This window comes from Seriola aureovittata, chromosome 6 (genome assembly GCF_021018895.1).
Source record: "Seriola aureovittata isolate HTS-2021-v1 ecotype China chromosome 6, ASM2101889v1, whole genome shotgun sequence".
NCBI lineage: Eukaryota > Metazoa > Chordata > Actinopteri > Carangiformes > Carangidae > Seriola > Seriola aureovittata.
Window position 1 is genome coordinate 9,005,154 of NC_079369.1, and position 27,462 is coordinate 9,032,615.

Consider the following 27,462-nt stretch of genomic DNA (forward strand, 5'->3'; position numbering starts at 1 on the left):
GAATAGTGAAACACTGCACTTCCAAAAGACGGTAAAACTGCAAATAATTGCAAAAGCTTAAAACCTAAACCAAACCTAAACAGCAGAAAAGTGAATGGTGGTGCAGTTTTAAGTAAGTTGCATGTAATAAAATGATTCAAATGCCTGTTTCATCGGATAAACATGATCTTACTAGCAGAGAATAATGTTCAGTAAAGTTCAGTTATGTTAAAAGTCATCCGCAAAGTCAGGGGACGTACACCAGACCAAACTACACCAGCTCTGTCTTGCAGACAGAATCAATATCCAGCTCTGATATAAACCGCAATGCTCGGCTCGGCTTCGAAAGGACAATACAGTAGGTGTCTCATGTTGTCATGGAAACACCTGCATCATCTGCCCCCCACCCACCTACTCCTGCTTCAAACTCTCTTCCCAGGCTGCTGTTTCCCATACCTGACTGAAACACACCTGTCCACTAGACGTCCTCAGCGAGTTTCCCGCCTATGCGCTGATCTCACCTGAATATCTCAACTGCTGCTCATTTGCTCTTCAGTAGATATCTAGGGTAGTATTTTCATGCACATCACAGATAGTTATCATATAGTTGTTATAGTGTTTGAGGTTCTCTTTCCTGCCTCATTCCTGTAGATGATTTCCTGCCTTTCTGTTGTTCTGACGTCTACCCGTCTTGTGTCTTCATTTAGTTCTTGTTGCCTGATATCTGTGACACAAGACAGATGCGCTTCGTCTTTCACTGTCAAATGGATGAATTATATATGAAATCATTGTCAGTATATATTGTTCACGGATCCAATAGCATCAGATAAGAGTTCAGGTTTCGTTATCTTACTATTTTTGTTGCCAGGCAACATTTACTCATCCAGTACTTTACTGCCCGAAGTCATGTCCTATTCTGGAAATGGCTCAATATTTATACATAAGGGGGTTGAATTGATTTGAAACATCTATTTTTTGTTTCTTTCAAGCTTTACATATGTGGTAGTCTCAGATGCCAACAGACTATAAAATTGTAATATGTAATGACAGAGGAAGGCCAAAGGGCTTAAAGAGACACTGCCAGCATCTCTAGTGAGTTTGCTGTGTCGATTTTTTTAATGGAGAAGAATTGGATTGTATTTAGCTGAGACGCTAATAGACATTTTTTTTAACACGTCTTAGGAAATGTAAAAGTGTTAACAATGTCCCTGTTCTGTATCACAGTAAACCATGACAGCGTGATAGTGAGCCAACATGAACAGTACGAGAAACCCTGAAACCGAAGCTGCTAAATGGAATTCAGCCTTCATTCATTTTATTATTTACACCAGTGCTTTTCCTGCTGTAAAATGTCAAAATGTCTTGCTGTTCTATAAAGGGAACAATTAAATGTTCTCAGATGAGTATCGTCAAAGAGAAAGTGGCCAAGTGTCAGAGAGATCTATTAGTTGTGAGACACTAAAACCGCATTGATAAATCAGAGCTGCCCACTTCAGCATTGCCAACACGTTGCCAGGTTTTGTGTCCCATGAAAATAAAATACCTGAGTCCTCCAAAAGGTGGCTTCATCCTGTCCTCCCCTTCACTGTGACACTTAGATTGTGCTATAAATTTTAGCTGACACAACATGATGTCAAACAAACTTTGTGCAGCTTGAAACATTCAAATACTAACAAAGGGAATGTTTCTGATTTAACGACAGGCATATTGCAGTAAGTGTCTGCTGAACTCTGGCTTCACTCGAAGATTCTTTCACGTTTTCGTAAAAAAGATTGCACGAGACGCTGGCAGTCATTAACATATAACATTTAAGAGCACCGAGGCAATGTGGAATATTAAAATTTTAGTGAGGAGCTCCAACGCCATAACATCTTTTTTTCCCCCACTCGCTCGTGTTCACAAGTTTATGTTCATGAAATTCTCAGATTACAATATTCAGTACACGTCTGTTTGGTGGCAGTCATATGCAGAGCTTGCTGTGGTATTAGCTGTAAGCACTCTTTAGTCAGGAGCTGACAGAAAGAACTGGGAATATGAGGTTATTAAAATTTCATTAAAGAGACTTTGTTAGAGGAGCTGTTGTTGATGCCTTTCATGATCTTTTGCAAAGTAAATAACAGTCACTAAGCGGCTGCTGATGTAGAGGTGCTGATTGGTCGTTAGTGCCACAATTCTTCATTCTTGCCCCAGAATACCCTGCCTTGTCCAGATTAAAGTTAACTGAATTATTTTCGTGTTCAGATTAAATATTAATTAAACTCAGAACTGATTGTATGATTCCAGCAGAACTACACGTTACAACCAGAGCTTCTGAATCATTCATAGGGCCATAAAATACGAATTTGACGTTGGTCTTCTCTTGTTTTCATTAACACACTTTGATGTAAATTTTTGATCCCTGTGCTGCAAAATGATGTGATAAAGCTGTGATGTTGATGTCTTTTAAATGACAGTTTCAGTGTAATTATCTAATCGCTTTTTTGCTTGCAATTACATCCATTTCCTCTCCAGTTTCCAGGTGTCCCCTGTCTACAGCTCCAAGCAGCATGAGTCCCTCTGAGCTCAGAGTCCGTAAAGGGCAGATGGCAGAGTGGGTGGCCCAGGGTTCATGTGCTCTTTGACCACAGCCCAATTACCATCTAAACACCGCAGATACCCAGTGAGAGAGAGTGGGAGAGAGAACTGTGGCTTTTACGTAAAAAAAAAAAAAAAAATTACAAGTGCAGGTGAGATAGCAACAGAGCCAGATTTAGACGGTGAAGTGGGCTGTGAAGCTGCAGGGACAGGGGGCTCAAGGAGATGTTCCGCCACCTTTCTACCCCCTCCTCTCACCACCTCGTCCACGAACCTCTACATCATTTATTCCTGGGACTACCTTTACTTCAAACTCACCTCCTCTCCAGTCTCAGCAGAAGCAGAAGCTATTAGGGCTTGAAAGACAGCAAATTAAGCTAATGGGCCTTATGCAAACGCTGTCCTTCTCGGCTATTCAAAATAATGGATTGTGAGGGCCCCACATGTTTCAACATGAGGATATTAGGAGGGGATCAGACAGAGGGCACTGCTCATGCTCGCCTAAATCTTACGCATTAAACACGCACACACCCGATTAACATATGCATAAAGCTTCTCTAATAAGCCAAAAAAAGTGCATGTATGTGAGTGTGAGTGAGAGAGACAGGAGAAATTGCAGCCCGGTAGCTTGTAGACCCGGCATGTGTGTGCAAATTCTGAGCTATGTGTGTCCTAGCCCACAATTTTTTAGATGTGAGATGCATGAAAATTCACTATGATGTACACTGTTGTTCACAGGCATCTCAATCCCTGCACAGCACTATATAAGAGCTTTCAAATGGAAGAGCTTATTTACAGTACATCCACATGTATATATATATATATATACATAATATATATATATATATATATATGTGAGTTATCTATAGCAAGAAAGGGCCTGGAAGAATCAACAGCAGCAGAACAGAGGGTGAGGCTGCCAGACCGATAATCATGCTGCAGGTGTAGGACACAGCTGACAAATGAGCAGGAAGTGTGTTGGAGAGTGTGTAGGTGTAGCCAAGCGCTCTCCATAAAGGCACAGAGGCCGAGGCATAACATCCACAAAAGCTCCTCAAATGGCTGCACTCACTCACTCACACTGATTTCTACCATGCCCACTCATCATGGTTTACATAAGCACAACTCTGCTTGTGTGTGTGTGTGTGTGTGTGTGTGTGTGTGTGTGTTTGTAGAATGTGTCAGTGTGTCCCAGTGAGAAAATATATTACTCATTTACACTGAGGGAAGCCATTGTCACTGTCCATCAGTCTTTGTGGGGAGACCTGAAGCCCCTGGCAGAGCACAGTCCAGCAAACACACACATATACACAGGCCATTACACACACTCATGGTCACCTGATGAGAGACAAAGAACCCGGAGAGAAAAAAGACTGAGTTGCTTGTTCCCTTTTTTGTCCCTGTAAACTCCAGCCTTGCGGTGCAGTGATAGATCGTTATTATTGGCAGTGCCATGCCACACACCACAGGCAAGGACAGCCAGTCACTGAGTGGAGAAGAGGAAGCTGGGGGTGCTGGTGTGTAGTATGAGCTCCTGTACTGTATGTACTATATATATATGAGTATGTGCAGTTGTGAGGTTGGGAAGAAGAGTTAGTGTGTACAAGAGTGTACATGTGTAAGTATTTGACGACACAGGGGTCCATCCAGCGGCTGTGGACACAGAGGTGACAGGAGAAGTCAGAGGAAGATGGATGACAGGCATTGTGCTCAAACAGTCAACTTATTTAATGTAGTTGTGTCCTTGGGCTGCGCATAATTTAAGTGCCACAGTTAACTGATCATATATGTTGGAAATTTCCATTACACCTCAGCACCGCATGCAGATTGATATGAAACACTAGTTTAAAGGTGCCAAATGGGATTTTCATTATAATAATGGATTATAGTGAGATTCTTAAATTGCACTTCTGTCCCATGCAAAGCCTGAACAGTGAAACCAAAGGACTCAATGGGGTGATTAAGAATGTGTCTTGCCATGTGCCATGAATCTTTAATAAGAGAGAACCGTTTCAGGGCTTATGGACCTAAAGGCTTCTACGAAGAGGAGCTAAATAATTGATGATGTTATGCTGAACGGTCATGACCCACTGACATGGAGACTTTGACATTACCTGCACCTGGAATAACCACATATTCAAAGACATAGAGGGACAAACACAAAACACTGCCAACCCACCAACAACAGCACTGATAAACAGCAACTACCTGACTGATGATAAATACAGTCCTCAGTCATGCAATGACACAGTGACTGATTTTCTGCTTGAGCTGCCATAAAACTATGATTGAAACAAGTAAATTAATTTTTTTTTCTACATTTCAACCAAGGTCTAAAACAGGATAACAACCTGCTTCTCCTAGTTCACTTATTCAAGTGACTCCACAGACGTGGATGCTGCTTTGCCTTTCTCTATCGGACATAATAAAATTTGTAAAATGTCCTTTGTAAAACAAAAAAAGCACATAGAAACCTAAACCATTAAACAGAGGACACATGGGCTGCAGAGTGTGTCAGAATTATCGGTATGACATTCTAAAAATAACATCTATTCTAATGAGGTAATTAATCACACTAATTAATGTGAATGTGTAATACAAGGGCAATGTTGATATGAATGTCACATTGTTTAAGCGGTTTAGAGTCATTACAGGTTATTTCTTCCGCATTAATATTCAGTTTTATGCAACCAAGTTGCTCCAGAATCTAACTACGTAGATCATTTGGTGATCTAATCAGATCAGATTCAGTAATGTTTGTGACTGTGGCAACATCACCATTTTATTTTGCATCAGCAGGTAAGACAGAGTGAGACTGATTGATATTGATGCCAGTATCAATCGCAGGACATCCTGAAGTGAATCTTATCCCATCAGAATGGTTTTTACATTAAATCAGACCAATCAATTCCAGGTGTTAGGTGTTTGCTGTTCCTGTGTGTCGTTAAAGGCATTATTGAATGTATAAGAAAGTATTAAACTATTCAGATGAAAGTCGGAACAACCAAAAGGAAATACAACACAAATAAAAAAGTGAGTTATTTTGACCCTAAAATGATCATATCTCCTTACAGAGCACATACACTGTATATATACTGTTGGAGCTTACATGAACTATTGCTTTGATTTTTGTCCAATTTTATTATTTCTGTCCACATATTCTGAATAAAAACTTTAAAATACTCTACAGATTCCACATGAGGTTCTTACCTGGTTTCTTTTTTCCCTCAGTTTGTACCGAGGCATGTTCACAGCTGAAGGTTAAAACAAATATTGGGGTTCCTACACAAGCTCTCCCACACAAATACGAACTCTCCCAGCACAGTCAGTTTGAGTTAACACAAAGGGATCCGCGGCTCAAAAGAACATTAAGTTCGATGCCACTCTCTGAGGGGCCACAGGCCATCGCTGTAATGCAGGGTGACACATCTTCCCCCGGTCACATTCACACATTTGGTGATGCCAGTCGAGGCTTATAAAACCCTCAGCAGTGTTATCGTATCAACACACGACCTAACACACTTTTATTAGCAGCGTTCTGTTACAGTAATTCATTACTGTGCTCCATCAATTTAGGCCTATTACATGGGTGGCAGACTTATTTATCGTCTGCTTATTTCAAGGCCTCATGAGACTTGAGAGCTCACACTGAAGAGACTAATGATGATTAAAAATCCAATTATTGTAATTAATTATTTAAATTTCATAGTTTGCTATTTCAGCATTAAATGCTTTCCAATAAGTCAACAATAATTTCTCCATTGATATGACAGAAAACATTCCACATGTAGTGTTCAGGATTAAACCAGTCAGTACAAATGGTACCTGTTACCTCTCAGGTAGCTTCAAGGGATATTTAAGATATGCTTTTGCTACCACTTTTATGTCTGTCGGGTAAAAATAAAGCTGAAGCTGGGATATGGATCGTTTAGCTTCGCTATAGCCAGCAGCAGCTGCTTAGCATAAAGACTGGAAACAGCAGGAAACAGCTAGTCTGACTCTGTATGAGGGAAAAATGCACCAACCAATACCTCTAAAGCTCACTTATTAACATGTTGTATCCTGCTTGTTTATAGAGACATGAGAGTTTCAATCTTCTCATCTAACTCTCTGCAAAAAAGCAAATAAATATATTCCCCAAAATGTCAGTATATTCTTTTAAGTTCCCTACTCTTCTTTTCTAAACAGCAAACATCTTTCCAATGTATCTATGATTCATAACAGTGTCTTTCTTACTCCCTTAAATGGCAGCCATGTCATTTTGGCACAAATAGAAAAAACTAATGACAATATGGAGGCATCTGCAACACTTGTGGCTTCACTGTCCTTTGCTTATGGACACGACGACAACGAGTATCACAGTGGAATGACAACACCAGTCAGTCACCCAACTTGCCATGTGGACAGGCTGCCGCTGCCAGCTAGCCTATTAAATGGCCATCCTCTCTTTAAGCCCCTGTGATCAGAGTGTGTCAGTCACCCAGCAGTCCCCCTCCCTCCGGCAGCCTCTCAGGCTACTTACACGACTTCAGCGGGGATAAGAAGTGACAGACCACCAGGAAAGAGAGGACGTAATTGGGGGAATGGGAAGGACGGATGGATTGTTTGTGAACAGAACAGATAAAAAATGTTAATTTGTCCTTGTCCAAATCTTTTGGGGTTGATTTTATAAAAAAGGAAAACAAAATAGAATTTGTTATGAGTCTGCTCTGATTGTGTGGCAATCACTGATTAGTTGTTAGAATAAGACAATCCAGTCTGAAGGTGTTTAACTACAAGATTTGTGTCTTTGAAAGCTCCCTGATCAAATACTAAATGTAATGAATTGGAAACATCCATTACTTTGTGACTCTATAACTTTAGATTAAATAGCTGGTTGTCAGCCTCTCTGCTTTGATTGCTTCGGCATACACTACCTGTTCAGCCTCCATATTACTGTATAATATTCTCTTCTATTTCCATTATGCCGGTGAAATACAGAACTGGGGCCAATTCAAAACACAGCACTTCTGCTGTTTTCCCTCCTTTCCAATTAATTCAGACATCCCAGAGATTGTAAATTTGTATGAACAATGACAATTCATCATCTGGCCTCAGTTCTTATGGCAAAACAAACCAATACTGGGCAATTTCAGCACAGTTATCGCATTCAACAGTAAGTTAGAAGTAATAAATCGAGAAGCAGTTTCCCCCAGTTTCAAACAAAATTACCCCTAGAAAAGAGGATTTCCATGTATCCAACCTAAGGTCACCTCAGAGAGTCCTGACTTTAACTGTGACTCTTAATTTGAACTAATTTCCCCCATGAATGCACAACTACAAGTGTTTATCTGTATCAACAAAGCACTTTGCAGTTTGCACTTCGATAGATGGCACAGAGACAAGGGCCAGAAAGACAAAGTCATCAAGAGGTGGAGGTGAGTGTGATCAGTATCCCCGCTGGCATCCATTTCCTGCCTGGCTGGCCTGTCTGCCGTGTCACCAGCCATCACTTCAACCCAGGCTCTTTCCATGCCAATTGGCTCGACTCTCCGACGCTCTCACACTCGCTGCCACATTCAGAGAGGCAGAGACAGGGCATATTAGGCCGGCATCACACATCACACGCTTGTAGTTCTTTGCACTTCAGATCATCACACACACACACACACACACACACACACACACACACACACACGCAGTATTTTATGTTCCAATTTACACATGAAAACGCATGAGTGCACAGAGATACAGAAACAGACAGACAGGCATGCATTTTCTCTCACACACACACGCACATGCACACACACGCACACACATGCACACACACACATACACACACACACGCACACACATGCACAGTCCTCAATCTGCAGAGGACTGTGTGAGTTGTCTATTAAAGGTCAGTGTCTTAGGGACACTGACCTTTAGAAAAATCTTTTTGTTTATCAACATCTCTGGATGGTGAGCAGCTAAAGATCTAAAGTATAATGGAGGAGGGGATATCTACAGCACTGTGTATCACGGTAAAAGACATAAACTCTCATTCTATATTCTGACTTCAACACTTTCCTCGTCCTTTCCCACCCCTCAAGGTTGAGAAACTTGAGAAAGCATCATAAGCCTAAATCTACTGGCGTCTGTTCTAATCCCTCTCGAAGCCTGCAGGCTCTGCGTGTCCTTCTCATTGGCTTCATTAAAAGGATCCCTGTCCTTTCTACTTCCCTTTCACTGCCTGCTGCCTGCTCATCAACTTGGCCAATTGCAACCAGTTATCTGGAGTCAATGAGTATCTGAGAGGGGTCACACATGCAATGAAGCTTCCTCCCAGAAGGAAAATGAAGAATGTTATCCATGTGTAAGAGGCGATGCCACTCATGTAGGAGTCAAATACTGGGGCAGCAACAGGAGCACATTGTGTAAGTATATACAGTACATTGAGCATCCATAAAGATTCATTTCTCAAACTTCTTACGATTGGCGGGGTTAGAGTTTTAGGCAGCAATCTAATACTGCCCTCGAGGTCCCTCGAGAAAGAAGTCTGACAAGCGAGGTGAGCCAATGAAGGAGCAGGGGAGGCGGTGTGCAAATTGAAAATAATCCTGAGGCCTGGCCGGCGGTGCGGCTGGATTCACATCTATTCATAATTTATCATTCGACAGCAGTGTGGTGGAGAAAGTTCTGTCCATGTAATAAAGCAGGGAGAGACATCTTTGAAAGCCGCTGATGGAATCAGGCAGATCAACCTCTGTACTGCTTAAGGTCCCAGGTGGGAGCAGCACTTGTTACAAGCAGGAAGACAGATGGAGCAGATAGCTGCAAGTTGACGTATTTCACATCATATTAGATCCTACAGCTGTCCGTCCGCAGTGTTCAAGAGATAAGCTGACAGAGCCACTGTCAGTCTAACATGAACTGTCAGAGGTCTAATGAGACAGTTTCCAACCATTGCTAGGTAAGGCTTTGTTATAAAAGCAGTGAGACACTGGATTTTCTCCAATTGGGGCCATTTAAGATTTTACCCACTTGACCACAAGGGAGTGAAACTGCTCAGTCCACCTGCGAGTGCATTCATCAAACCTAATGGAAGACACACAATTACTGACATCCAATAACATTAGCATTCATTTGGAGTCCAAGCTCTGTTTCTACCAACCTCTGAAGGGGAATATCTGGCTCTTTAGCTAAATACTCCCCTTTTGTTTGGTCTTTGGTAACTCCTGAAAAAAAACTTCTGCATGAAGCAGGTTTTTTAAGATTTTTCGTCAAAAAGTGAGTCAAAACAGTTAAGTTTTCGACCAAAAAGTCCAAACGATGAGCTAAAACAAGCTAAAAAAGCTTGGTTGAGTTTGGGGGAACTAGAGAGTTGAGTGATAATTTTCGCTGGGTTTTTTACTTTGAGACATCTCTATTCACATTACACATTTGTTGCTATTGTAAAACTATCAATTGCAGCCACTTTATCACTTTCATCCTTTTAAACTCAGCTGGACAAGTTAATCTCAGTAATATTTACAAAACATCACTTTGGCAGTAGCTGCATCTATAATAAAGTCAAAGAACAACTATATTCAACAATTTTTCAGATAAGATTTCAAGTGTGAACATAACCGGAGCTGAAAATGTAACTCACTCATGGGACACAGGACACAGAAGTCCTTTAGCAGGTTGATACTTTGCATTTTTGGAAGGAGAGCTTCAGTCATTCACAATGATTGACGATGACAGACATGACACAGAGACAGCTCAAGGATTTGAAATACACAACATTAGAAAAGTGACTCCTGAAAGTTAAAAAAAAAGTTCACGAACAAAGAGAAAACACACAAAAGATCATGAATGATTCAATGAAACATCCTCAAGCTGAAACATGCGCAGCTTGTCCAGTGACAACACGTACACTGTGGAGGTGACTTTGGTTGTCGGTGATGTTGGCTGGTCCTGCAACAAGAACGGCCACCTAAAGTTATGACACCAGACCTACGAAAGGTGATGAGGAAACAGTGAAAGAAGAGGAAAGGGGAGGATGTATAAACTAGGCCACACTATGTTATATCTTTACAGGTGATTGGTCACATGCATCACTATTTCTTGGCTAGGACCAGTAACCACAAGCTGACATTGTTACTCTTGAATTTTTGCACTTCTAACCAGCTGCTGACGTTAGTTTCCTATTTAACATGCAGACATGAGAGTGGTATCAATCTTCTCCGCTAACTTTCTGCAAGAAAGTGAATAGGTGTATTTCCCAAAATATTGACGTATACCTTTGAGAACAAAGTTGGAGAAAAGAGAAGTTAAAAATATTTATTTCCACGTACTGAAACAAAAGTGTGAGAAAATGATAGAAAAGAGTCAGTCACAGATGTGAGAGGTTCACTGTGGTTAGATACAGGCTGGCAGACAGAAAAAGCGAAGACATGAAGGATACAGATACTGTATGTTACCTGTAGATGACTTGTTAGAGCGCCCTGCAACATGTGCCTCTTTATCTCCTCGCAGATGTGCTAATTACATTTTGTGTCAGTTGGTATCGAGACTGAAATAGCATGATGTGAAATAAGGCAGTAATGCTATTCATGAGAAGAAATTTGAAGCTGGTTATTTCTGAGCCTCTCCTCTGTAGCATGATGCTTGCTGGCATTCCTGACCTCTCTGACTGTGAACTAAACTGCACAGGCTCATCATTTTCACTGAAGAGGAAGGAGTCATAGTGCTGTCTTGTTATTGTGTATCATATTATTTCATGTGGTAAGTCTCATTAAATCCCTCCTGCATCTGAGAAGGCCTAAAAGGGTAATCACCATCCATCCCTCAGCTGCTTCAAATAAGCATTGACAATCTCTTTCAGTTTTCAGCCAATTTGGATCATTTCTTTATTTTCAGCTCTCACTCCCCAGAATAGGGCAGTACATTTGGCAAACATGGCTCATCACAAGCTGAGAAGGTGTGAGAAGTAACCAGAAGTTTCTCCATATTTTTTTTCTTTTTCTGTGGTCTGTGTTTTATTTCTTTTTTTGTAAAGTTTCCTGAGACACTATGTGACTTTTGAACTCAAGATAACCTTATTCATTTACTTACTTCATGTTAGTTTTGGTCCTTCAAAGACAAACGTTTCTCCAAAATATATCTGGGAACAAGCTGCCTAATAAAATCCACACTCACTAACTAATGCAGACAAATCTGTTTCCCCCGCCTTTCTTGCTTTTCTTTAATTAATTCAACACTATAAATTAAAGTTGTAAAAACTAGAAATACTGCCTCGCTGTTGTGTGCCTCCGCCAACCAGTCCAGTTGCAGGAAATATGGTCACAGTCTCCCCTTCCTGAGTTACAGTGTTGAATAATGGCCAGAAGTGTTTTTGCAGCACATTATGATGTCACAGTGAAGTTGACCTTTGACCATTTGGATATAAAATATGACCGTAAGAATTTGTGTGAGTTATGGCCAAATACGCATTTTGTGAGGTCACAGGGACCTTGACCTTTGACCACCAAAATCTAATCAGTTCAGCCTTGAGTCCAAGTAAATGTTTGTGCCAAATTTGAAAGAAATTTCCTCATATCTTCACGAGAGTGGGATGGTCGGACAGATGGACAACCCAGAAACATAATGCTTCTGGGCCCGGCCGTCACTGCCGCAATCACATAACAAAATTTAGACTTCTGGCCTGTTTTTAAAAACCAGTATATATCAAGATTTTCTGATTTTTCCTCACAGCTCTCATCTGTCATGTCTTTGTTTCCCTAAAGTGCAGACAAACATCAAAATGAGCTCTTGTCATTCATTTTTGAATCACGTATCTTACATGATCAAAAAGCAATCTCAAACCAAAATACAATTTCTGATAAAATAGGGCACATCTGACATCAAAGTCTTGTTATACTACATCAAGGTGGAAATAGCAATATCCACAAGTGTCCCTGACCAATAATTATCCCTGTCTGACACACATGCAGCCAGCATAGTGGCTGGCCTGGGATTACAGCATAATGACATGCTGATGAAATGTACTGGGCCAGCCAGCTCAGTTATGGTCTGTTGTCCATATTTCAGCTGAGCCTGTTTGTATGGCCTACTTAACCGTCCCACCCTCTAATCCTGCGCCGCTGGGAACTGCCCCACTGCCCGGTCCACTTCCTATTTCTCCTCCTCTCAGCTTTAATCTCGCCGCAGCCAAGACAGAGAAAGCTTTGAATTGGGTACGGCTGACAGTCGGGAACAGCCTCGTCTGAAATGTGAGCACATTAGTGAGCAACAAACAGAAATACTGAGGTGAAAATCCCTTTGTTTGGTTAATTACTTAGAGCCTTCATGGTAATAAAAAAAAGACAGTCTGACTAACATATTGTATACGTGTCTGCACGTACTCGCGTGCATCTGCATGTTTTCCTTCCCGCCACACTGAGCCTAATAATGTGAGAATAGCGAGGTCTGGGATTCTGGTGTAATTATCCAAGAGTGTTAATTACAGGAAGAATTCTGAGGCAATTATAGGATCTCAGGCAACAACGCTGGCACTGAATCTACTCTCACAGCACAGTGACACAGAAAGAGTCTCACTGCAAATCACATCGCAGCAGCTAATTGTTGATTAAACTTCAAAGATCAATAACTCTTTCAGCGCTCTGCATTCACAAAAATGACTACACAAAATTCGTGGAGCTAATCGTTCATTTGTTAAATCACAAATGTATTCGTTCTCCCCTACTTTCCTTTTTGTGTTGGTTAAATAATGAGGGGATGTTTGTCTGAAAAGCAATGACTGTTTATAGCTATGAGCTGAAGTAGAAATAGTAGATCCTGTAACTGTGCCATGTCTTCTGAGAGATTAGCTAATGCAACAACGAATTCTTGTTAAAAGAAAGCTACAAGTTAAGTATTTGAACGGAGGAAGACATAGCAGAAAAATGTAAAGGTGCTGACCATGTTAAAAAAAATAAAAATAAAACAATGGGATCTACAAAGTAAGAAAAGGCAAGAAAAAGAACAGGAATGCCTTCAAACACTCATTAGACATGAAAGAGTGGGGCGCCATGCAAAATAAAATTAGAAATGGAAGCGAAAGAAGCACAGAGAGATTTTATTTTCTACAGAATGACAGATGAAAACAGAAAGCAGAGATGTGAAATGGTTTAGGGAAGGTGATGAGGGATTATACATCCTGACAGAACCACGGAAAGAGGAGAGCCCTAGAAATGGATTTGTCGAAAGTGAGGCACTTCAGAGAAACAGACTGTAACCGTGCGTGTGTGTGTGCGTGTGCGTGTGTGTGCGTGAGTGTGTGTGTGTGTGTCATTGGATGGTTGGTTGACAGCCACAGTCTCTTATCTCTCTGATGTAAATCTCAACTCAACAGAGATTCCATCAGAGTGTGCTGCTGCTGCTGCTGCTGCTGCTGTCCATGCTACAACTCAGACTAATGGGGGGGCATGCATGCTGACAGTGAAATGGCAAATATGCATGCATAAATTCAGCTAAATGAAAATAAATAAATAAATACACACTGTCAACTGAGGCTCTGCAGGAAGTGAACAGGGAACCTTGGCAATTGACACAGGCTGTCAGCTCCTGTGACGACACTTACTGAGAGAAAACAGAACGAAGGTGGAGGACGGAGAAGAGCAGATGATGAAGAGAAGGAGGAGAGAGTGACTCAGCTGCTCTCCCTGAAGGCCTCCAGGAGGAAGAGAAGGAAAAGAGGGATGAAGAGGCACTGGAGAGGAGAGATCCTCCCCCCCATCTTCACAGAATCATCTCAAATTTTCAGACTCTAAAACAAAAAGGGAAGCCAAGACAGGGGCTTCAAATAACTCTTCAGGGGGGAAGAATACCCCAAAACAAACAGCGAATGTCCACGCCGCATGCCAGCGCAGGAGATGAGCAATCATTGTCCTTCGAGGGGATCACCAATGCCACGCCATTTCACCAGACAAGTCTGAGGCGGATTACGACATCATGGCCTTTTATCTGGCTTGCGAAGGGGCCTCTTTAAAGTCTCTAGGTACAGCTATGGGCACAGAGTAATTGGGCCCTGCCTGCACATTAAACATAGATCCGTTCTGACATCACACAGAAATCAGCATTGGAGACACTCGGATGAAACAGCATTCTGGATAGAGTCAGAAACACCCTGCACCGCTTCAAAAAAAGAAAAGAAAGCCTCGTCCATGCAAACAGACACAACCGCAGCTACACCCTGACGTACAAATTATTCACAGGCTCTTTTGAAAGTGTTTACTCTGACATGCAGACGCTGCCTTCCCCACACTGAAACAGTCGAGAGATCCATTGAAAGTGGTTCAGATGAGACGTTTCATCGTGAGACAAAGGCGAGAGGCAGAGGGAGGGTGAATAGAAAATTCTTTGAAAGAAAGTTATGGGTGTACACTGTAAGGGACAGAGGGAAATGATTGTCTTTGAAAGGGATGAGGTGGGTTCTGACAACGTGCTGTCATACATGCCGACTGTCACGCAGCCGGGCTGATCCCTGATTCTGTGATCAATGTTTTTCTGAGACAAAAATAAAAAACAATGAATAATTCATCCCTAACCAATGACAGGCTTGTGAAGACGAGTAAACCTTCAGCCCCATGCAACACTGTCTCGCTGTGACTTTCCTGGTTCCCATGATAAATTCATAATGTTCCCCATGATGTCCAGAAGTGGCTTGTCCTCTTCACGAGTGTGGCAACCAGCACAGATTAGAAAGTCCACCTGTCGAACGGAGGGAATGTGACAGGAGGACATTAAACAGACGAGGACTTGTTTATGTACCTATATCCATGCGCAGAGTGGCATGCAGAGATATTCATAGATGCACAGATCCACAGATTGTGATCTATACTGACAAACATAACCCTTTACTTCTCAGAAGCAGCGCGTCGCCCGCCTCTACATATAAAAACGTACTGGGTACACACAGTGCTCCTGCTATTTTATGAGGAGAGTATACACTCTATAATGCCTCAAACAACAGAGGGGGAAACTTGCTACAGCTGTGAGTCAGTTCAAAGCGCAGATCCTCAGCAGATTAGGTCTGATCAAACACTTCTGACAGGCAAACCGAATCTGTATGTTCCCACAGAGACAGAGGAAGTCCAGAAGAAGAAGGCGAAGGAGGAAGAGGAACTACAGTCTGTTAAGCACAATCTCATCACACCCATCTGTTATGCATGGTTTACACATGGTTTACAGCTGCAGATTTATGACTTCAAATGATGCAGGAACAAAACAGTAACATGTATGTACTGTATGCCATTGCATTCCCTTTTCCTATTATGACATGGCTCGTAATTGTAATTATTTCCAACATCGTTTCTAATTTGAATCAGTATCCAAATGTGCCATGAAGAATATTTTCACAAATTCTATCAAGTGAAATAGCCAGAGTGAAAACACTTTTGTTTCCTGTCAAGCTAAAAGGTCACTTGGAAATAGCAACCCAGCTCAAATTAACATCTCCATAATGAAGTAATGTGTTACATTTTTTGTCAGCTGGCAGATGGGTCTTAGCACCTCCAAGCTACAAGCTCAAAAGCATTAATGAACAAAGTAAGTACAACAGGACATTTCTGACCTTGCTGTGACCCCCACCTCATTAAGGCGTACTGTATATTCAGGAGGAATGTAATCCCTCTGGGGATCAAATTCTGATGACAATGTAAATGTTTAATAAATGTCAGCTGCTCGTTCAGAAAACAGAATTTGTTGCAGTAAAGAAAATGCTCGTGTGCAACAGCAGCCTGGTCATGTGTGACTAATACGTGAACATATGTAGATAATAATGTTAAATACATGGCAGTCATGCGAATGGTAATGTGGAATTAAACCGAAATATGTGGCTATTGGCAGCAGCATATGTACTGTATGGAAAAGTACTTCAACTTTGATATTAGATGCTTTTTCATCATGGAAAAAAAAAAAAAAAAAAAAAAAAAAAACGAACCATCTGCAATTACAGAAATACGCTTTCGATTCTTTGATCTGCTAAAATACCCTGTCTGCATCTGATCCACATTTCCTCTGCTTGAAACCTACAGGGGTCTTTGCTTAATGGAAGTTTGACACTTTGGAAAAAAGGTTTATTCACTTCTGTGCCAGGAGTTAAACGAGAAGATTCACACCACCCCCCTGTCTGTACGGAAAACATGTAGCTGGGGGCAGCAACCACTCAGTTTAGCATAAATTGTGGATGTCTGGATCAAGTGTCTGCTGGATGTAGCTTCAAGCATGACATGAAAGTGGTATCAATCTTCTCATCTGACTCTCCTCCAGAGAGCAAATAAGTATGTTTCAAAAAAAAAAAAAAAAAAAAAAAAATGTTGAGCTGCCCATTTAAACAGTGAGGATCAGTGACTTGGAATCACCCATTGAGAGGGTTCAAATCCCGACTCGAACTCTCACTCTTCATGCCTCTTGTCTTCCAAGAAGCCAACGTGGGCGACCAAGCTCACATACAGGTTTGCAAAATTAAGAACCAAGGAAGCAACATATAAAGCAACAAGCAAAGAAGGCAAATCAAACAAAGAAAAACAGAGAGAACAGCCTCACTGAGCAGCTCAGTCTCATTCCCCTGTTCTACTGATCTCCACTTCAGGAAAATGATTTGATCAACTGATTATCTGATTTATGTTCAACGGCTGGAAAGAGGATAAAAGTCAGCTTTAGTTCTGACAGTGTGAGTACAGAGGAGCATTGGGGGTTATGGTCTGATATGAAGATTCAAAGAAGCATGAATCTTTAATCTTCATTTATACTGATGGCTCACTGGGATATTTAAAATAGGTTCAGCCGGTTCAAAGACCAATTTCTTAATGAGGATGAGTAGAGGAAGAGTGAGGGAAGCAGACAATGCTTGAGAGAGCTCCATAAACCAAAACACAGGCGTAGATCTCGTGTGCAGGAATATTTATTTTTGCACAACTAATCACATTAATCTTGATCGAAATGCATCATCATCACCCTGAAAACAGCGGCGTGAACGGTTCAGAGCTCAGCTGAGTCGGGCACACTGTTGACGACAGGGCCCATTTGAAGAATGATTAATTAATCCACTGCTTAATACCCTTGCACAGTGTTAAGTGTGCCTGACCACAATACGTAAAGATCTCATTAGAGTTGAAGTCATTAGTTGGTTCAGGTCTATGGGGAGACTACGACCAAAAAATAAATAAATAAATAAAATGCTACTTTTGATGATCAAGCACTTAAAAATCAATTAGGAGAGGGTCGGTGACGTGATGAGTGTGTGAATACACAGAAACCACTGACTAATATTGTGTACGTCTCCCTCGACCCCCAAAACAGCTCTGACCCACCAAGGTATGGACTCCACAAGACCTCTGAAGGTGTCCTGAGGTATCAGGCACCAAGCTGTGAGTTTCGAGGTGAGGCCTCCATGCACCAGACTTGTTTTTCTAGCACGTCCCACAGAAGCTTGATCGGATTGAGATCTGAGGAATTTGGAGTTTAAGGTGTTGGAGGCCCAACACCTTAAACTTCTTCATGTCATGTTCCTCAAATCATTCCTGAACAATTTTTGTGGCAGGACAGAATATAATGCTGAAAGATGCCACTGCCATCAGGAGATACTGTTGCCGGCAAAAATGTTGAGCTACATGGTACATGTCAAAATAACATCCAAATAAATGCCAGGAGCTCATTTTCCCACTGCTGCCATCTCTTTCCCAGGTAGACGATGCACACTCACCCGGCCGTCCACATGATGTAAAAGAAAACATCACTCATCAGACCATCTGCATCCGTTGCTCCACGGTCGAGTTCGAAAGCCTATTGGTGCTTTCAGCAGTGGACAGGGGTCAACATGGAAACTCTGACCCCCTTTCAGCTTCGCAGCCCAATCCGCAGCAAGCTGCTACGCACTGTGTGCTTTGACGTGTGTCTATCATATCATATTAAGGTTTTCAGCAATTTGTGCTATAGTAGCTCTTCTATGGGATCAGACCAGACGGGCATTTGGAGATGCTCTGATCCCGTCGTCTAACCATCACAGTTTGGCTCTTGTCAGACTCGCTCAGATCCTTATGCTGTTCTAGTTTTCCAGCTTCCACCACATCAACTTAAAGAACTGACTGTTCACTTGCTGCCTATTATATCCCACCTCCTGGCAGGTACCATTGTAACGAGGTCATCAATGTTATTTAATTCACCTGTCAGTGCTTTTAATGTTGTGGCTGATCAGTGTGTGAGTGTGTGTGTGTGTGTGTGTGTGTGTGTGTGTGTGTGTGTGTGTGTGTGTGTGTGTGTGTGTGTGTGTGTGTGTGTGTGAGCAGCTACAGGCATCTGAATTTAATTATGGAGTTAAATCTAATCATATGATCTTTTTTTCTAAATGTCACAAAGGCATGTGATGCTTCAGGACTAAAGCAAAGAAAACTGGTTTGTGTGTGTGTGTGTGTGTGTGCGTGTGTTTGTGTGTGTGTGTGTGTGTGTCTGTGTCTGTGTCCTCAGTCCTTTGAATCAGCCACAGCAACACAAACACATTACATGTCATGTGTTAATCTAATCCTGTTCATAACTACATAATTGAAGAGAGCTGATTAAAGAGCTATCTCATGTGCAGGGTCCATGGAGAGATGGTATGAAAGATGTAACTTGAGTCAGCCCATGGGACACAGGTGGTTTGACACAGCGGTTCAAAATACAGTCAGCTGTGTTTGCCTGGCTCAGCTGCTTCAAATGTGGTTATAAAACTGGAAGGACTGAAAGCATTTTAAACACTCTTCAAATGTTTGGTTTATACAACATGGATAGAAGTGATAGAACTTCCTCTGAATCTGCTATTTTATCTTTATTAGTAAAGAGACATTTGGAGATGTTTTTGAAAATACAAATTATATTTTTGACAAAATGTAACTGCACTTAATGGTTTCATGGGAGTCATGGGAGAAATACATATAAAAGGCTATTTTTAAATCAAATTGTGCTCAGAAAGCCGCCCTAACATCTTAATAGCTCGGCATCTCTCTCAGTCTGAATGCTTGTTCATAGGAAGGAGCAAAACAAAACAGTCTGGAGAAGGAGACGCTCTTCTCTGTCTTCAGACAAACACTCCGCAGACTCTTTGACTGTGAGGATGAAAACAACATCAGTGTTTTTATACTATATATAATACTGAGGAAAAGTATACGGTTATATTTAATTGAATCATACATGGAGATGCTGATTGAGATAACCGGTGAAGATACAGTAATTGTGGACACAGCTAGAATCACCACGGCGTAGGGCTGCATGTAACAGATATACTCCAGTATAATACAGTAAATGCCTTTGCCCTGATTAACTTCTAACTTGCACTTCATGCATCTGGAGAGAACAGTTATGGACAAAGCAGAGCGCATAGTACTGATATGACAGGAACTTTCCCTGTAGGTTTATTTAGTCTGTTGAACGAGGGTAAACAGCTTTTTTAGAGTAGAGTATTTTAGTGTTTGTCAAGGACTGTTTGAGCTTTAGAGAAAGCTTACATTTTTACACTTAGTGTCAGACTGAAATTGATAAACAGCATTATATGACACAAATATTCTTTCTTATTCATTGACCACTTGCTCTAGGAATACATAAACATCATAAGTTGCTTGTTCATGTCATCATGTCTCAGTGTAATCTTTGTTACTACCTTCTGTTGTTTTATGGGGGTTAGTTGAGTGTAACAATAACAATAATAATCCCACCTACTGTCCTGCCACGTTGGTGTTGATTAAAATAAATTATTTAAGAGAGAATGAAGCCTGATTATTGCCCACAGCTCAGAGAGACTAGAGGATGCTACATGAGTTATAGTAATCAGGAAATGTTTTTCAACTAATTGTCTCTGCACTAACAACACAATACAGAATGTAATCCTTAGACTCCTGTTTAAATCACGTCTTATGCTGCTGAACACGGTACCATGCTGATGAGAGCACAGGCAAGAGTCTTGGCCTCCATTTTCTCTAGCAGGCTCAGTCATGATGGCCGATCCATACTTGAGAATATTGTTTTATAGCTGGCCAGTCGCAGCACTTCAAGCTGCCAGCAGCAATAGAAATACATAAAATGAAATGAGCCGGAGAGACCGACAAGTATATAAACTCCACAAATCCCCTGCACTTCATTCCATAACACAACTCAGTGCTGGAGACACTCTGCTCCCTGTTACACTCAAAGACACGCGACTTCAACCAGTTCACTTCCACCACAGGCTTGAATTGTTCAGATGGCTTAAGCTGCCATGAACATAAACAGGACCGTGTCTGTTGCTTTACATGGTAATGTTTATAGATCAATTCATCGTGGTGTGAAGGACCGAAAGATGTGGAGTTAAAAAACCAACACCTGCTGAAAAGCAGTAGTAATGGGCCAACAAAATGACTCCATGCAAGTATTAGTTGTAGTGTAGTCTCTGAACTCCTCTTAAGTCTGTAAGCACTACCGACCCACACTCACGAGATTCGATGGCCTCCCTTTTAGCGTGTAATGCCAGGGCCATCTCATCACACATTCTTTCATCCAGAGACCTCTGAAAATATAAAATATGCAGCATCCGAAGAGCAAAAACACTTTTTCTCACCCCATCGCCTCCTCTTTGTATCTCATCTGTGCCGTGGTTCCAGTCCTCCTGAGCCAGTCCAGTAAAGTCACACAGGCAATATCATCAGCTTGAATGGGTCGGTTTTGTTAAAAGAGAAAATGGACCAAGGAAAAGCTTTCAGAAAATGCAAAAAAAAAAAACCCAAAAAAACCGGAGAGCGTAAGACAGCGATCATGGTTTATCTAAATGGTCACATGCTTGGATGAGCGCTTGTGCTGGATGATGCTGTGGCACTATGATATTAAAATGCATTAAGCAGAAAAAATTATGTTAGCTAATATAGCTGTAATTATAGAAAAATATATTTTCTGAGTAAACAGTGGCAAAAATTGCACCATCTTCAAACAGCAAAAACACATTCACTGAAGATAAATTGACTCCTCGACATCAGAGCACTTTTATTACTCTGCTGCATTGTAGTGGGTTGACATATTGCTTTGGCTTTGATCCTGTTGGTTTCAAAAACATCACAAAAGCTCTGTAGTTAGTAGTGGTTCCATTAGCGTCATCTAAATAAATGGCATTACAGTGACAAACTGCAGTATGTGGTGCTTCATTACCGCACTGCCTTACTAATTTGTCAAGGAAGCCTCAGCATAACTCTATATTATCTAATCTATATTAGGCCCTGATTAACCCTGGTAAAACATACTTGGGTCTTCACTAGGTAATCCTATATATCTTTTAGCGATATCAGTGATTTTAATAAAAAATATATCCACATACTGAGCCACCACGTCTTCTCACCAAACTAGTAAGAAGATGAGATAAGATGTTGAAATATTTAATTAAAAGTAATGGATGAATAATAGATGGCTGAAAGTGGGCTAATGGATAAAATAGCTAGCTAACATTACATGTAATGGTTTAATAATTGAAATAGGTGGCTAAGAAATGCTGCTATGTAATTGGTAAACCTTTGAAACTGACACTAAACATAACTGATTGATTTTAAATAGTTAATTAAAAGTAGGCAAATGGATTAATAGTTAAAATAGTTAGCTAGCATTAACAGTGCTGGATAAATGATTGAAATAACTAATGGTAATGGCCTGAAGTAATAAATAAATAGCTGGAATAGCTGATAAATAAATGCTTGACATTAGCTAAATGTAATGAATAAATATTTGAATTAAAAGCAACGGATAAATGATTGAACAGTTGAAATAGTTACCTTAAAGTAATAAATAGTTGCAATAGCTGCTAAATAAATGGCAGAAATTAGCTTGAATCAACCAAACGTTGACAGACCAATTGCATGAAAAAATATTATAGCATCCATTATTATTCACTTATTAATTAGTTAAGTAAAATTCACTTTAAGATCTGTTTAACATTCAGAACTTCATGTCAATGAAGAGGTGCTTGGGTTTATCTGACAAGGTCGGGGGAACGTCTGACAAAGAAAGTTGGGAACCTAAGGTAACGAGGTCGACGGCGCTCTGTCATCACGACAAATGTCAAATCAAGCAATCATGTTTGGAAATAACAGACTTGTAAATCCCAGATGTTCTGTAAGCTCTGCATTAAGGTTACAGCTCCGTCTGAACATCTATAATGGCATTACAGTAGTCAGGGAGTGGGAGGACGGCCAGCACACAGTCCCATGATCGTTCCAGCTGGACATCTTAACCGCGACAGCTGACATGTCAGCGTGCCTGCAGGTATCTGACAGCCACTCACAGGGGCACTCTCTCCTTTTCCTCCTCTACCACTTTATCCCTCCTTCCTGTTCCTCCTCCCTCCTCGCTCTGCACTGTCCTCTCTGTAAGAGCAGCAATGCCCTCATCGTGCTGACAGCGGATGCATCTCTGCTTTACTGCTCTCATAAATACTCCAGAGTTGAAAACAATGAGGCTGTTCTTTGGCAGTGTTAAGCTGAGGTAATGTCACTATTGAGCACGGCTGACAGCTTTATGTGCAACAGAAAGGATCAGAATGAGAAGGTAAGTGTTGGCGTAGTAATGGAGGAGGGTTACAGGCCTGATTCAACAATGCACTCTCGGGGGCACATATACCTGTCAGCAGACATTTCATTACTGTAAATCTGTCTAACAGGGGGGCTAAGTGGCACCTTGGGTAACATTAAGTGCTGTTGTATAATTGCGTTCCCTTGAACGTTGGTTTTCTCCTCTCGATTTTTAGACAGCAACAGCTTCTGTGGTTCTCCACAAGCAGTTGGGAATCAATGGGATGGCAACGACATGTGGCGTAAAAAAAAAAAAACAATTCCATGCTATATATATGAAGTAAACGTGATGAGAGAAAAAAGGTAAATGGACTGCAGTTATTTAGCCCCTTTCTACCTTAATGGACAACGCATTTTATGATGTGCCTCTCATTTAGCCATTCTCTCACACTATTTCTCTATCCAACAGAATAGGGGCCGAGCAACTACTCCCACAATTATTGGACAACCTGCTTCATCTCCAGAGCCACAGCTGCCAAAAGAAACTAGGTCTAGATCCAGTCCCCATGAGGTTCGTACACCCACTTACTGGAATTTTGTGTAGCAGTTCTACCTCACTGCGGGACATTTTCACAGGATGATAGTCTGAGTTGTCTAATTGGATGGTCAACAAACTTGCTAATGCCTCAGTCACAGCACACAACAAGCTGGCAACACTGTGATGTTGATGGTGAAATGTTTGGGGTTTTATCAGTAGCTTAGGGGTTTAGGCGCTGACAGTGAATTACAACATCTCGGGTTTAAGTCCTGCCAGGGATCTTTGTTTCATGTCATTCCCCATCTCTCTGTCCCCTAATTTCCTGTCAGCTCTCTATAAAAACACAAACAGCCCCACATTTTTCAACTGTCTTATGAATTAAAAACAGATGTGCAATTTCAACTATGCTTTGCAGTTTGCTTTATGTTTTTTTTTTTTTTTTTAAATGCATGAAATGTTTGCACAGATTGCCAGGACAGTAGCGACCCAGACAGCCTGTCAGTTAAGCAACAGATTAAAGCAAAACTGTATTCAGACCTTCGCTAGAAAAATAAAAAAAGATTTCCAGAACTGAACAGAGCCAGAATAAAGGTAGGAAGAGAGCTGGGAGAGGGCTGAGCAAACACAGGCAAAGGCTTAGATGTGTCATGCCGACGACAGGCACCGAGCCTCACACCGAGATGACTGCAGGGATCGATCAAAGGCTGCCTTCCCCATTCTACCCCATGTTTAGATCATTAAAACCTAATTGAGAACTGGTAAAAGACGCACAGAAATGCACACATGCACACACACACACACACACACACTGGGGCTTTGCTTGCATGGATTCACAAGCACACCATTTCAAGGATGACAATAGAAAAGCACAGGCAGCGTGAGATAATGAGACCTGATGTCCATCTGAGTAACAATGCATATTGATCAGCCGGGACTGCACCATAACTGTGAAGAGAGGCTGAGGTGATAAACAAGTGTCACCATGATCACAAGTGAACCTCAAGCTCATCAGCTCATCTGTTTAGGTGAGAGTTGTCCACAGCAAACTGGATGCAAAGGAAGACGGCACAGTGGCAGCAGCGAAGGAGAGGGACACAAAAGACAAACACCATGTGCACAGTCTCTCTTTGTGGTAATGGATAACACGTAGGTGTGTAAAAGTGTCAGACTGCAGATCAAATGGACCACCAGATGAGTGTGTGTGTGTGTGTGTGTGTGTGTGTGTGTTACTGTGTGTGTAGGGAAAATATGAGAAGTTGGCTCACCCAGGACTAGAACTCGAACAGCGCTCCTTCCACATCTGCAAGCCTGGAGGTGCTCTAATCACTGCTGGCCGTCTGCTCTGGCTGGATCTGTGCAGGATAATTTTGCTCCTCCAGAGTCTGAGCTTCCTCCTCCTCCTCCTCCTCCTCCTCCTCCTCCTCCTCCTCCAGCAGCGAAGGCAGCAGCAACAGCAGCTGGACTGGACTGCATTCACTCACTTTCCCTCCCCTCTATCTCTTCTCTTCCCAGCACTGCTGCTGAATTTTCTACCGCCTCCCAGACGAAGTCACCGGCTCTCCCCTCTCTCCCCTCTCTCCTCCTTTGTGCAATGAAGGCAGCAGGAGCTCCTCTCCCAGCGGGCTCCCAGCGTTGTATCTCTGAGAAGCGGTGAGGGCTGCCACCGGCAGCGGCAGGCAGCTCGGACTGATGGTGCTCTCGTTATTGGATTGCATGTGTATGACTGTCTTGGCATTTGTGTGTGTGGGATGTAGAGCGTGTGTGTGTCTGTTTGAAAGAGGACCCGGCTGCTGTTCAGTGGAGCTCATCTGCACTGTTGCCATCTCTCTCTCTCTCTCTCTCTCTCTCTCTCGCTCTCTCGTACTCGGGCTATTTTGCGCTGCATTCACGTCCTGTGGGAGAAAACGGAAGCTGAGCTGCCTGCTTAAAAATTCAGCTCACTTAAGTTTTCAGGTGGTGGATACTGGGATATGCAGGGACAGCAGGGATTGTATGCAAATTCATATGGGACAAAATTGAATAAATAATAGCAACACATTTAGAAATAATAGACATCATGTAGGCCTAAACAGATGTATTATTATAAAAACGTTATTTCATAATATTAACTTCAAAAAGGTGCATCTCTAAATGTGATTTTTGAAAAGTCTGTATTTCAGAATGGTACTTTTAATTTCATATTTAATTTCATATTTTCACATTTCTATTGCTGACACCAATTCCAACCCACTTGTACCCATCAGCCAATCAGATGTTAACATGGGTGGCAGCTGCACCCAAGTCCTATTTAATCATTTATGAAATTATTCAACAATTTATTGGTTATTTTAAACCTACATATATTGATTTTTCGGCCACTTGGTGGCAACACAACAAACTATGAACACAACAATAACATATAAAGTTGATTTGGTGAACGTAACCAGTTGCCCATTTACAAGCACAACAGATACAGATCAACATTATCATTCATTAGGAATTGCGTTACTGGCCAGCTGGTGAATGTTTGTGTAATATTCGATTTATTTTCGTTCAGTTTTGGTCTCCACCAAGTCCTGAGGGAAATATCTGGCTCTCTGGCTGCTAAATGCTCTACCATGTTCACCAGCTAGTTTCTAACTTTGTCTCTCTGCTTTGTCTGGTGCAGGTAGCATACAGTGGGATGAACCTGCAGTACACAGATGTGGCACTTGTGTAGGAAATTGCTCTGTTTAGTTCAATTAAACAAACAAAATCAAAGGTGTGCGTCACATGTTGAGATTACTTTTGAAAGAAAACCCTTTACACAGATCCAGGTAAATAAGTGATATTATTGTTATGTTGAACCCACTTTCACCCAAACCTGGTTCATCTAATTGAGCTACATTTCCCAAAACAGGTGACCATAGCAACATTAGACTTCAAGTACATAAAGGTACAAGTACTCTACAAGTAATAGCTGAGCCACTCCACCAACTGAACTACAGTACATCCATCTTTTGTACAGTGAGACTGGACAGAGAGATGGCATGTCAGGTGGTTGAAACTATAATAAAGCATTGAGGGAAGCCTTTGCATTTCATATCATGGTGAGTGTACAGAGAAGCTACTGCTCTTTAAATCTCAACAGGACCGATGCCAAAACCTGATGATTACTGCTCATGTTTTACAAATAAATAAACACCATACTGTATCAGGAAATGTTGTGTATCATTGTATATTTGAGCCAGTTATCAACGATAAGAACAAAGCCCACAAAAAATGGGATTTTATCTTTGAAATGCCATCCCAGCTAAACATAAGATATTCAAATAAACTCTTCTAACAAGTTGTTTTTAACCTTCAAGTCATTTTTGGATACTGGATATTGATGCATTATCCATCACAAGATATATTACAACATACAAGATCAGTCAACATGGCCAAATTACCATATTGACTAGGTCTGGACTAAAAAGATATAGAGATATTCTTACAGTTTTAAGCAGACCGGGCACTTTTCCCACTCCATTCATTCTTAACCAAAGTGAGGAGTTCCATTTTACTCTTTAATGGGCTCAGATGCCGACGAGGAGGGGAAGGCTTGCGCTCTTCCTTCAGGCATCCTCACACATCTTTTACATTTCACTGCCGCTTTTTATCAGAACATAAATCGCAGCCCGAGGCAGTGCAGGAGTGCCATATCCAGGTGAAAATGGAGGTTGTGCCATGTTTCATCCTATCTTCAGTCTGCATCACTATCCTCAAAAGACAAAGTGGAGCTTTCCTGGGCTAGTTTCATCTGTGCTGCAGTCTGCAGGTGTGCACGTGTGGTCTCTGAATGCTCCAGTGTCACTCTCCATAGTGTAGAGTGAAAAATTAAAATGGAGAAAATACACGCTTGTTGTTCAAAATCTGAGCACTGCCACT

General features: G+C 41.5%; 1 protein-coding gene and 1 long non-coding RNA gene across 2 annotated transcripts in view; one reads left to right on the forward strand and one right to left on the reverse strand.

Annotated features, from left to right (window-relative positions):
- The window catches only part of lingo3a (leucine rich repeat and Ig domain containing 3a), a 33,189-nt gene extending 8,097 nt beyond the window's left edge, over positions 1–25,092 (reverse strand). The window contains exon 1 of the mRNA XM_056379615.1: positions 24,840–25,092. The gene's annotated coding sequence lies outside the window, so the exon portion shown is untranslated. The remainder of the gene's footprint in view (positions 1–24,839) is intronic.
- Positions 22,928–25,223, forward strand: LOC130171543 (uncharacterized). The gene is made up of 4 exons (XR_008828149.1): positions 22,928–23,073; positions 23,273–23,399; positions 23,506–23,607; positions 25,087–25,223. It is a non-coding gene; the product is annotated as an uncharacterized LOC130171543 (long non-coding RNA).
- The last annotated feature ends 2,239 nt before the right edge of the window (positions 25,224–27,462 follow it).